This window comes from Panthera leo, chromosome B2 (genome assembly GCF_018350215.1).
Source record: "Panthera leo isolate Ple1 chromosome B2, P.leo_Ple1_pat1.1, whole genome shotgun sequence".
NCBI classification, from domain to species: Eukaryota; Metazoa; Chordata; class Mammalia; order Carnivora; family Felidae; genus Panthera; species Panthera leo.
In genome coordinates, this window is record NC_056683.1 from 77,267,523 (window position 1) to 77,279,463 (window position 11,941).

The 11,941-nt window shown below is 39.0% G+C and overlaps 1 long non-coding RNA gene across 1 annotated transcript; it reads right to left on the bottom strand.

The window, feature by feature from the left end:
• Positions 1-1,062: 1,062 nt before the first annotated feature.
• Positions 1,063-8,378, bottom strand: LOC122219090. The gene is made up of 3 exons (XR_006202252.1): positions 8,251-8,378; positions 4,858-4,920; positions 1,063-1,143 (listed from the first exon to the last, which is right to left on the bottom strand). It is a non-coding gene; the product is annotated as an uncharacterized LOC122219090 (long non-coding RNA).
• Between the last annotated feature and the right edge of the window lie 3,563 nt (positions 8,379-11,941).

Below are 11,941 nucleotides of genomic sequence, written 5' to 3' on the forward strand. Positions count from 1 at the left end.
TACCCCTGCCAAGACAGTGACTTTTCTTGCCTGCCAGTCTCTGGACACAAGGAACACAAAGTGCCCTAGAAGTATTTACAGATTAATCAGTGAGCTGCTTCCCAGGATCCCTGACTAAAGTCCCACTATTGGAAATCAGGCTTTTATTCCTGAACAGCCCAGAGATGTAGATTCGAATGGAAAGCATAAAGTCCTTCAATGAATCATGGGGAGTAACAATAAGTGCAGTCGCTACTGCTTCTACTTCCTGATCATGGAATCCTGTGCAACACAAAGGAATGGTGCCAGGCAAAGGTCTCTGCTGGTCTCTGTTGCTTATTGGATATTTGGAGGCAACAGTACCTAAATCAGTAAGTTTGAGTCTAAGCTATCGGGCCCAATGTAACCTCCCTCTCTGCTTCCGTGGTCACTTTTTTCATTTGCCTATTGTGATAACACTGGGCTGGTCAATGATGGAGGTTGGCTGGTACCCACTGTCCAAATTGTCTGTATACTTTTCAGCCTAGTGACTCTTCAGTAGATGTTCTCTGGTCAGAACATGTGATACCAAAATATTTACACTTCATGTCCTCTCCCATATGTCCCTTCACATTTCTTTAATCCAGAATCCTTGTCACCAAACTTATCTTTTCATTCCAAGCCACACCATTTGCCATGTCCATGAGTCCATATACTTTCTAATTCAAGCTATTCCTCTTTCCACAAATAGTAGGTGACCAGGACCAGGTACACCATCTTGCCTATTGGGAACAATTTCCTTTAACCCTGTCTTTCAAGCCTACCTCTGAGTGGACATCAGTGTAGCTGCTTTCCATTTTTAGCTACAGCCCATACACCAAGCTGATTCATCCATAAACCAAGCTCAAACTTTTCCCTGCTCCTTCAGGTGTTTGATTGGAATTCCCAATACAATCATAGGTGTGATTTGGAAACAGGGTGATGATGCAATAGAGGTGGATGCTTGGGCGCCCAGGCAATCTGCTCCCACAGTTGGCTTATGCCTATTGATTCCAGTTGCACCACTTCCATCTTAAAAAGGATTGTTTTGGTACTCACCTGGCCTTACGACTCATGTATCATCCCACAGCTCCTGGCTCTCCAGTTAGCAGATTCTAGATCTGAAAACTGGCTCGGGTCTGGAAACTAGAAATGAGATTGTGTCTTTTTATAATCAATTTAGGGCAATCATCCATGATTTTTTTCTCCTCATACAGACTGAATGATAGTCTTACTGGCTGCCCATCTGGAAACACTGTGTGCTATTAATTATCTCCATACTTCTCTGCAGGTCAGGCCTCCTTGGCTGCCATTCCATTCTTGCCAACTGTGATGATAATGGAAACCCCCTGGTGTCTGGCAGTTAAGTGTCACAACCTGGGCTTTATTGTTGCAGGCTTCTGTCATCTCCACTTTTAGATGAATGTATGCCACATTCAGAAACAACCTCATCGACTGTCAGCCCTGGCCTATAAAGGATAACTACCATTGAGATTCTAAGTGATGCTGGTGCTACTCTCACTAGTGCACTTTTATGGCCTTGGTAAATGGTGTGTCCTCCAGGCTTTCTTGTGAAACCCACTCATCCATGCATATCCAAATCCTGAAGCCTTTAATTCCCTTTCTCCACTATTTCTTATAGCAATTCTGCATTTCAACATTGTTTAGTTGTAACCTATGATTTTTTTCCCATGCTTCTAGAACCCATCCTAATAATAAATTTGCAAAATGTCAAATTCTGTATCTTTGGAAAATGTTCACTTATCAGATCTTATCTTCTGGTCTTCTCAATCAAACACCCTCAGCATCCAAGCTCATACACATATACCTGGCTCCTGCAAGAACATACTGACTAGCTCTTGCAGCTCCTTTGGGGAATACCGTCTCTTCCCTGCTTCAGCCCAGCATAGCTCTTGCTGGATTGGGCTGAGAATCGGCTCTAGTTCTAGGAGTAGTTGACCAAATGAGAGGAGGAGAAGATCCTGAGATGAGCACCTGTTGCCTTGTGACGGACAGGTCTCTTCATTGTCTTCTAGCATGGCATCATGTTGGTTTTTAATAGGGAGGTGTGGGTTCCCTGAAGTGACCCTCACCAGATGGTTCAAGGAGTCTGAGAAATCAAAATATTTGGGAGTATCCACTCATTGTCTTCACCCTCCATGGCAGGGTCTCTATTTTCCCAGTCAGGCTCTAACCTTGGCTTAACAATCTGCCTTGGTAGAAGGTTAAGAATTTTTTTTTTGATGCAGCCACTCTGACTATTAAGTTCTAGTGTTGGTCCTCAGCTTGCTTCACCCTCTCATTCAGTACATGCAAGCATCTTTTCATTCAATCAGAGTACCTCCAATTTCACATTTGGCTTATAGATGTATGCTGCTTACTCTCAATTATTCTTGTAGTAAAGATAATAATACCTACTGTGTTTTTATTCTATAGCTATCATTTTATTCCATACTTGTATTTATTTTATACTTATATATACTTATTCTAAGATAGCCAAAGTGAGGAAAATTAATTAATAGACAACTTTAAGATCTTGAAGTAAGAAGGATGCCTGGGTGGCTAGTCAGTTGAGCATCAGACTCTTAATTTAGGGTCAGGTCATGATCTCTTGGTTCCTGAGTTCAAGCCCCACATTGGGCTGTGCACTGACAGTGCAGAGCCTGCTTGGGATTCTCTCTCTCTCCCTCTCTCTCTGGCCCTCCCCTGCTTGTGTTCTTTCTCTTTCAAAATAAATAAATAAACTTAAAAAAATTTTTTTTAGTATTTTTAAAAGATATTGAAAGAGGAATTTCTGTTTTTGTCTTGAAGTACTTAAAAGTTTCTGAGAAGGAAAAATATAGAATAAAAGCAAAATGTGCAAAAGATGATTCCTGAATCTTTGTGTCTGTCAAGACTAAAGAAGATCTTGGAAATTGGGTAGGAAGACTTCATTGCAGTGGATTTATCACAAGATAATCAGAACCTGAACACAACACAGCTGACTACCTCCTTTCTTCCAAGCACTGTGCTCCCTTGGCGGCCACACTGCATGCTCTTGGTTTTGCTTCTCCTTTGCTGCTCTTCAATCTCCTAAAGTCACTCCTTCTTAAGTGAATCTTTAAAACTTCCCCACCTTAGGGCTCTATTCTTATGCCTTAAGTTGACATTCTGTTCCTGGATAGTCTTATTCATCCTCTTGACTGTGATCTTCTTCTATGTGCTAGTGACTCCCAAATCAGTATCTCCAGCCCAGATGACACCCTCTGAAGTCCAGAGTCACATAACACAATTTCCTACTGGATGTCTCCATCCATGAGTGACACAAATTCATGTCCAACTAGTAAAGCTGCTTTTTGGTGGTTTCTACCTCAGTAAATGGGATTATCATGCAATCACCAGGGAGTTGTTTTTGACCACTCCCCACCATACTCTATTCATTACTAATTAATCCCCAAGTCCTGATGATCTTCCCACTATAATCTCTCAAATATGTCTACTTCTTTTTACTGCTTCATCACCTTTATTTCTCACAGTTTCCTACCTGATCTCCCTGCTTTCATTCTTGATCCCTCCAAACTATTTTTCACATGGGAGCCAGAATAACCATTTAAAATATGAAATTGATTCAGGTCAGTTTCTACCCAAAGACTTCCATGATTTCCCATTACTCTTAAGATAAAATCCTGAATCATTGAGATATTTCATTTCATGCCATGCTTCTCTTGGCTCTTTTCATACCAGCCATATGCTGTGTTTTTTATTCCTTGAACATGCCCTGCTTGTTCATGTCAGGACATTCAAACATGCCATTACCAGTATTTGAAACCTTCCTTTTCCCTATCCCTAGCCTAGCTAATTCCTATGTCCTTCATATTTCAACATAAACTATTTCATCCTTAAGGAGGCTCTCTGTAAGGGTGATTCTCATTTCTTCTTCCTCCTCTCCAGTACTTTTTATGTTCTTTCCTACCCTGCTCTATGTGTCAGAAAGGTAAGACATACCAACTGCCTCTCTGGGGCTTCTTTGCCCTCTAGTTCTGGCTAGGATGGCCAGTGGAAGCACTTGTAGGAGAGCCAAAGGAAAGAAGAGAAAGAGTTCAGGGTATTTCTTCCCTTGTTCCTTTCCTGCTCTGGACCTGGGGTTCTAGGATCAACTGTGTCCTATTCTCAATGGTGCTATTATCTCTATGGTACATACCTCACCAGATGAGGTATATAATGGCTTCCCCATGACTGCTAGTCCCTAAGTGACTCGACCTCCACTGCTGGTTTGCACAAGTCTGTTGACACTTCTGTAAATTGCCTTATTCTTTGAGTAGAATTCTGCTCAGACCCTGACTGATACACTATTCCTGAGTCATTGTTTTATGCTCCCAAGCCCTCTTTATTCTGAGATAACACTCTCAAACCAGGTAGAAAAGAATTTGTTAATAGCTTACTTTTTACACTTGATTATAAGTCCCAAGTAGACAGAGTCAGTATCTGTCTTTTCACTGTTGTATCCCAGCATCTAGTACACTGCCTAGCTGTATCATTAAATATCCATTTATTGAACAAAAGAATGACATGGCACAATGATTTTGGAAATGAAGGGGACATGTAGGACATGAAGTGGTACATCAAAGAAAACTGGTAAGTTTTCAGCAAAACCTTTTCATCCATTATAGCACACATGAAGTACTCACACGAAATACTGTGTGTGAACACACTATAAATGATAAAGCGCTATTTTATGTTATTTGAATACTTTTTAATGTTGCAATTAACTCCTCAGATTCTTTATGTTCAGCTTCTTTGTTTTTGCTGTAAGTTGCCCCCTGGGTTGGAGACAGCTGAGTTGGATGGATGACAGTAGAGCACATGGAAAAGAGAACTTACCAGACACTTGTCCTCTCTACAGAGCTGTAAAATGTCCTCAAATTCCAGCAGTGTTAAGATTTTCTGGGGCCAAAAAGAAAAAAAGCCATACAAGATACATACTTCTTAAGGAAATTGAATTTTCAGAGGAGAGTGGGAAAAGTTTTTTAAAAATTGGTGAATATTTCAAATGAAATATTTATTTCCATTAATTAAATTTTAAAAACCTCTAGTTTAAGTATTGTACATAATTACCTTCAAGGAAAAATACCAACCCATAACAAAAATAAAGTTCTGAGACTCATGAATGAAAAAATATTAAGCCATCAATATTTAAGGAACTGACTTCTTAGGTATGTTGGATCCCATGCCAGAAGAATCCTTCTATAGGTCACACTGGTACCTCCTGGTCTATAGAAAGTCAAGTTTAGAAAGGCAGTACTTAATACTGTGAGAGAATGGATGTCAAATTCTTTCAGTTTTTTGGCAAGTTTTTGTCAGGTTTCTTAGAAAAATACAGAGAGACTATGGGGATCATTAGAATTAGGAAATGCTAATATACAATCAGTGTTCCTTCACAAGAATACCCTTGTGGGGATACCCTATCTGTTGCATTTTGCCAGATCTTTCCTGAGCTGAATAGGAAAAACAGGAAAGCATGCAGGCACTCCAATCTCCCACAGCTCTAACCATCTGCTGGCCCACTTGTTTTTTAACATACCACTAAGCTTCACACTGTTATTGGTCCCACATATCCCCAGCCATCCTCCAGGAAACCCAAAGGACCCATCTCACATGCACTGTCACCTGTTTCCTCAAGCCAGAATCCCACTCTACCTAGAATAGGTAGGATTCTCGGGTACCCTCAATCTATACACCATCTCTATGTGACTTCAGTGAATATTGCTGCTACAAGAACTATGGTCTCACACGACTGAGCTGCAAGAAACCTATCAGACCTAGCTCAAGCCTTCTGTTTTGCAGCTGGGAAAGTCAGACCCACAGGAGCAAAATGATTTGCTTGTCCCTCAGAGTGAGAGAATGATAGGCAAATAGTGTTAGTTCTCCAGCTTGCCAGCAAGTCACTGAGTTTCCAAGCAAGTCAGTATATGGTCTGCAACTGGTAGCCTCCAATGTGGAAAGGGCCTATAACTTTGCCACATGTTTAGAATAATCCATAAAACACATTCCCTTGATCTAATAGATGAAGTTTACTTTCTGCCTTTTCTTCCTCAATCTCTCTCTTTCCTCTCTCTTTTTTTTCCTCTCTCTCTTCACACCACTTCCTTCCTCTTTTCTCCATTTCTCCTCTTACTTTATCCAGAGGTAAAAAATCTATACACTGAAAACTATAGAAAGCTTATGAAAGAAATTGAAGAAGACACAAAAAAACGGAAAAAGATTCCATGCTGCTGGATAGGAAGAACAAATATTGTTAAAATGTCGATACTACCCAAAGCAATCTACATATTCAATGCAATCCCTATCAAAATAACACCAGCATTCTTCACAGAGCTAGAACAAATAATCCTAAAATTTGTATGGAACGAGAAAAGACCCAGAATAGCCAAAGCAATCTTGAAAAAGAAAACCAAAGTAGGAGGCATCACAATCCCAGACTTCAAGCTATACTACAAAGCTGTAATCATCAAGACAGTATGGTACTGGCACAAGAAAAAGACACTCAGATCAGTGGAACCGAATAGAGAACCCAGAAATAGACCCAAAAACGTATGGCCAACTCATCTTTGACAAAGCAGGAAAGACTATCCAATGGAACAAAGACAGTCTCTTCAGCAAGTGGTGCTGGGAAAACTGGACAGCGACATGCAGGAAAATGAACCTGGACCATTTTCTTACACCATACACAAAAATAAATTCAAAATGGATGAAAAACCTAAATGTAAGATAGGAAGCCATCAAAATCCTCGAGGAGAAAGCAGGCAAAAACCTCTCTGATCAAGCCCGTGGCAACTTCTTACTGAATACGTCTCTGGAGGCAAGGGAAACAAAAGCAAAAATGAACTACTGGGACCTCATCCTAATAAAACCTTCTGCACAGCAAAGGAAACAATCAGCAAAACTAAAAGGCAACTGACAGAATGGGAGAAGATATTTGCAAATGACATATCAGATAAAGGGTTAGTATCCAAAATCTATAAAGAACTTATCAAACTCAGCACCCAAAAAACAAATAATCCAGTGAAGAAATGGGCAAAAGACATGAATAGACACTTCTCCAAGGAAGACATCCAGATGGCCAACCAACACATGAAAAAATGCTCAACATCACTCATCCTCAGGGAAATACAAATCAAAACCACAATGAGATACCACCTCACACCTGTCAGAATGGCTAACATTAACAACTCAGGCAACAACAGACATTGGTGAGGATGCGGAGAAAGAGGATCTCTTTTGCCCTGTTGGTGGCAATGCAAGTTGGTGCAGCCACTCTAGAAAAACAGTATGGAGGTTCCTCAAAAAACTAAAAATAGAACTATCCTACTACCCAGCAATTGCATTACTAGGCATTTATCCACGGGATACAGGCGTGCTGTTTCGAAGGGACACATGCACCCCCATGTTTATAGCAGCACTATCAACAATAGCCAAAGTTTGGAAAGAGCCCAAATGTCCATCAATGGATAAATGGATAAAGAAGAAGTGGTATATAAATACAATGGAGTATTACTCGGCAATCAAAAATAATGAAATCTTGCCATTTGCAAGATGGATGGAACTGGAGGATATTATGCTAAGTGAAATTAGTCAGAGAAAGACACAAATCATATGACTTCACTCATATGAGGACTTTAAGAGACAAAACAGATGAACATAAGGGAAAGGAAACAAAAATAATACAAAAACAGGGAGGGGGACAAAACAGAAGAGACTCATAAATATGGAGAACAAACTGAGGGTTACTGGAGGGGTTGTGGGAGGGGGGATGGGCTAAATGGGTAAGGGGCATTAAAGAATCTACTCCTGAAATCACTGTTTCACTATATACTAATTTGGATGTAAATTTAAAAAAATAAAAAATTAAATTAAAAAGAAAGAAAGAAAGAAAGAAAGAAAGAAAGAAAGAAAGAGAAAGAAAGAAAGAAAAAAGGCCAAAAAAAAGCAGAATAGGTTCATTGAAGGCACATTAGTTTAAGCATCCAACTCTTGATTTCAGCTCATGTCACGATCTCATGGTGGTGAGACCAAGCCCTGTGTTAGACTCCACACTGAGCCTGGACCCTGCTTAAGATTCTCTCTCTCCCTCTGCTCCTCTTCCATTTGTCCATGCACATGCATGCACAATTTCTCCTCTCTCTCTCTCTCTCTCTCTCTCAGAAAAAAGATTGGTTCATTGAAAACAATTTGGAAAATGCAAAAAAACCCACAAAATGTAATCTATAATCTCACCACATGGAGAGAAAACAGTTGGTATACTTTCTTCTAGACATTCTTCTATATGAATCTGGATTTATATGTGTGTTGTGTCACCTTGAATCTCAGCTGAGCACTTTGGAGTCAGTAGGCCCTGGATACCAACAAAGAGATCTGAAGTAAAGAAAACCAATAGAACTCTTTGTAAGTACATATAAGACAGTGCCAGGGCCTCCTGGGCACAGGAGGTGAGACTGAATTGTGCAAATAGAGGCAATCACAACCACTCATAAGGCCTCATTTGCATTCATAGGCTACACTAGTGAAGCTTAGAGAAATTCAGCCCACAAACACATTACAAAATCAACATCATACACTATATACAGTTTTGTATCCTGCACTTTTAATTTTTATCAGGTGGTATTTCACATCACCAAAATACTTTAAAAACATATAGTGGCTGTTCAACCATACCATTTGATATGAGCAATCACACAAAGACCAGGATGACCACAGAAATGGGTTTCAGGCATTGACACTTTCACTTGAGCCTCTGAGTGAAGGCTCCAGAGTGACAGAGGAATACTTTTTCTCTTCTTAAACGAAGTTGGCCTATAAATATTAGATGGTATGTTTGCCTTTATAAGCAAAAATTGATTCATAAAGGAGCTTAGGAGGATCATACAATTATTTCTCTGTATTGTCCAATGTTTTCATGGGGCTTACATCAATATTCCCTGATGGTCTTTGATGATGCATTTTAGTATCTGCAATGTTGTTGGTCCAAATTTCTTTGCCCTTTATCCCTACAGAATATGCTGGTCTTGTTAAATAAATGTTATCTTAGCACATGAAAAAAAATGAAATTTCTGATCTTTAAAAATGCTTATCTAAATTATTCTCATTGTTGGGGAGCCTGGGTGGCTCATTTTGGTTAAGCATCCCATTTCAGCTCAGGTCATCAACTCATTGTTGGTGAGTTTGAGCCCTGCATCAGGCTCTGTGCCACCAAAAGAGCCTGGAGCCTGCTTTGGATTCTGTGTCCCTCTCTCTCTGTCCCTCCCCTTCTCGTGCTCTGTCTCTTTCTCTGTCAAAAATAAACATCAAAAATTTTTTTAAATAAATAAATTATTCTCATAATTCTCACTCAAGTTTCTTATTACCAACTATTTGTATGATGTGTAGATAAATTGCTTTTATTTTAAACCCTATTCAAAAGGTAGAAAGAAGAGCCAACTAAAAAATATAAAATGAAAACAGGAAAGCGTGAATCTTAGGGTAGCATCTGTGCACATATGTGTTGCTCTGTGACCGTGCCATTGCTGAACTCACAAATCACACACCTTGCAGCTTGCTCTTGCCACTCTGACTCCCCCAAAACTTCTCCTATTCTGTTTTAATACTTTCTTTTTTAGAACAGTTTTAGGTTCACAGCAAAATTGAACAGAAAGTTCAGATTTTTCCCATATACCCCTTACCTCCACACATGCATAGCCTCCCCCATTATCAACATCCCCCACCAGAGAGGTAGGTGCATTTGTAGCAATCAATGAACCTACACTGACATATCATAATCACTAAATCCATAGTTTTAGGTTAGGGTTCACTTGGTGCTCTGAATTCTGTGGGTTTGCACAAATATACAATGACATTTATCCACCATTATGTATCATGCAGAATAGTTTTACTGCCCTAAAAATCCTCTATGCTCTGCCTATTCATCTCTCCCTTCATCCTAACCCCTGGAAAACACTAATCTTTTTACTGTCTCCATAGTTGTGCCTTTTCCAGAAGGTCATATAGTTTAAATCATATAGCATGTAGCTTTTTCAGACTGGATTCTTTCACTTAGTAATATGCATTTAAGGTTTCTCCATGTCTTTTCATGGCTTGATACATCATTTCTTTTTTTTCTTGCATGATTTTACTTAAATTCAAGTTAGTCAACATACAGTGTAGTATTGGGTTTCAGGAGTAGAATTTAGTGATAGCTCGTTTCTTTTTAGCACTGCATAACATACCACTGTCTGGATGCACCCAACATTTTTTAAATTTTAATTCCAGTATGGTTAACATACAGTGTTATATTAGTTTCAGGTATACAATATAATAATTCAACAATTCTATACATTACTTAATGCTCATCACAGTAAGGTACTCTTAATATCTTTCACTTATTTCACCCATCCCAACACCCACCTCCCCTCTGGTAACCAGCAGTTATCCATAGTTGAAAGTGTTTTTTGGTTTGTCTCTTTTCTCTTTGTTCGTTTGTTTTTTTCTTAAATTCCACATGTGAGTGAGATTATAGGGTGTTTGACTTTCTCTGACTGCTTAATTCTCTTAGAATTGTATTCTCTAGATCCACCTATGTTGTTGCAAATGGCGAAGTTTCATTCTTTTTTATGGCTGAATGATAATCCATTCTATATATACCACATCTTCTTTATCCATTTATCTACTGATGGACATTTGGGCTGCTTCTATATTTTGTCTATTGTAAATAATGCTGCAATAAACACAGGTGTGCATATATCTTTTTGAATTACGTTTTCATAAACTTTGGGTAAATACCCAGCAGTGTAATTACTAGATCATAGGGTAATTCTATTTTTCATTTTTTAATTAATTTTTCTTTATTCTCAAGTTAGTTAACACACAATGTAGTCTTGGCTTCAGGAGTAGAACCCAGTGATTCATCACTTACATATAACACCCAGTGCTCCTCCCAACAAGTGCCCTCCTTAATGCCCATCACCCATTTAACCCACTCCCTGACCCCACCACCCCATCAACCCTTAGTTTGTTTTCTGTATTTAAGAGTCTCTTGTGGTTTGCCTCCCTCTTTGTTTTTATCTTATTTTTTCCTTCCCTTCCCCTGTGATCATCTGTTAAGTTTCTCAAATTCCACACGTGAGTGAAATCATATAATGCCTGTCTTTCTCTGACTGACTTATTTCGCTTGGCACAAGCCAAGTTTCAACCATGTTGTTGCAAATGGCAAGATTTCATTCTTTCTCATAGCCAAGTAGTATTCCATTGTATATATAAAACCACATCTTCTTAATCCATTCATCAGTTGATGGACATTGGGCTTTTTCCATAATTTGGCTATTGTTGATAGCACTGCTATAAACAGTGCATGTGCTCCTTTGAATTAGCATTTTTGTATCCTTTGGATAAATACTCAGTAGTGCAATTGCTGGGTTGTAGGGTAGCTCTATTTTTAATTTTTTGAGGAACATCCACACTGTTTTCCACAGTGGCTGCACCAGCTTGCATTACCACCAACAGTGCGCGAGGGTTTCCTTTTCTCCACATCCTCACCAACATGTGTTGTTTCTTGTGTTTTTTATTTTAGCCATTCTAACAGATGTAAAGTAACATCTCATTGTGCTTTTGATTTGCATTTCCCTGATAATGAGTGATGTTGAGCATGTTTTCATGTATCTGTTGGTCATCAGTACGTCTTCTTTAGAGAAATATCTGTTCATCTCTTCTCCCCGTTTTTAATTGGATTATATGGTTTTCTGGTGTTGAGTTTTATGAATTATTTATATGCTTTGGATATTATCCCTTAATCAGATATGTCATTTGCAACTATTTTCTCCCATTCAGTAGATTGTCTTCTAGTTTTGTTTTTTGTTTACTTTTCTGTGCATAAGTTTTTATTTTGATGTAGTTCCAATAGTTTATTTTTGCTTTTGTTTCCCTTGCCTCAAGAAAC